Raw genomic sequence first — 1,535 nt, 5'->3', positions numbered from 1 at the left:
CTGGGGGAGGGGCGTCCCGCCTGGGCAAGGGGCCGATCCTGCGATTGGAGATTGATGGGGGTCAATGCCTGAGGGCTCTCAGTATGTGAGAGGGGGCAGACTGGGCTGAGGGACACTCCCTTCCCCGCACACCCCCAGTGCACGAATTTCGTGCACCGGGCCCCTAGTATATAAAAGCTTAATATGCAAATAGACAAAACAGTGGAACAACCAAACAACCGGTCCCTATGATGTGTGCTGCCCATCAGGAGGCATGTGTGGAACATGGTGGGCATCAGCTGCAACGGGATGGTGGAGCAGGTGAGCGGGAGCGCCAGACCAAAGCGGGGCCCTGGTCATGGTCATTGGGGCGAGCCTCTGGTAGTTACTGAAAATTGTTTGCTCCAGCACAATGCAGTCCCGCCGGGCGCTCGCACTCACTGCCAGCGCTGGAGCCACCATTTGCATGCACTGCTGGCACCCGAGCCCCCACTCGCACACGCTGCCAGTGCCTGGCGCCAGCCCTGATCACCCGGCGCCGTCAGCAGGTGCATCAACTGCCAGCCCTGATAGCCCCTCAGGGCTTCTCCACCTCCCTCTGCTCCTGAGGGGCGATCAGGGCCAGCAGCTGTCTCCTGCACCACTGCTGGAGCTGGCCCAAATCCCTCTGCGCCATCAGCAGGTGCGAGCAGAGCTGGCGCTGTCAGCATGTGGGTCAGGCAATGGGGGGAAGAGGGCTGCCAGCAGACAGGGGCCAGGGGCTGCAGTGGGAGGGGCCAGGTGGGGGCACAGAAGATGGGCCGAGATCTGCCCCTGTGTCCACTGCAGGCTCACGGCCCACAGTCCCTTTCAAAGTGCAAGAATTCATGCACTGGGCCCTTAGTCTATCTACATAAAGAGCCAGGGTCCGTAACATCCACAATGACCAAAGGCTCAACTGAACACCTAGGCTGCATGCGCAACAGGCTCTGGTGAGTAGGGACTTCTGGCAGTGGGGACGGAGCCGGGGGAGGCAGGGCTGGCACTCACACTCACTCACAACTGCATACATGCACAGACACACACAGTGCCCACCAGCTCATAGTCTTTTCTCCCTTTCTTTCCCTCCCTCCCAGCTCGCTCTTGGAGCCTCTCTCAGAATGAGGCCCCAGGGCAGGCAGAGGGCGGAGCTGCCCCCACTGGCCTTGCCCGCTCCCAGCCGGGAAAGAAGAAGAGGGAGAGGCAGGGAGGCCTGGAGGGCTGCTGAGAAAAACAAAGAGAGACAGAGACTGGGATGGAGAGATGGAAACAAAATAGCAATATTAAAATATTTCCTCTAATTAATTCCCTTTTAATGTGCACATATTTTGTGGATCGGGTCACTAGTCTTATACAATAAAAGCACTAAGGGTGCTGGAATGACCACGGGGGCCAGACGCTCAACCCAGGAGGAGAGGGAGTGGGGCGCAGGGAGGCCTGGCGACGCATGCTATGGCCCAGGGATCCCAGGAACTACAAGCCCAGAGCTTGCTTTCCAATAAAAAAAATAAATTGGGAAAAAAGAGAAGAAAAGACAA

Source organism: Myotis davidii, unplaced genomic scaffold (genome assembly GCF_000327345.1).
Source record: "Myotis davidii unplaced genomic scaffold, ASM32734v1 scaffold17, whole genome shotgun sequence".
NCBI classification, from domain to species: domain Eukaryota; kingdom Metazoa; phylum Chordata; class Mammalia; order Chiroptera; family Vespertilionidae; genus Myotis; species Myotis davidii.
Note: the sequence above shows the minus strand (reverse complement) of the source record.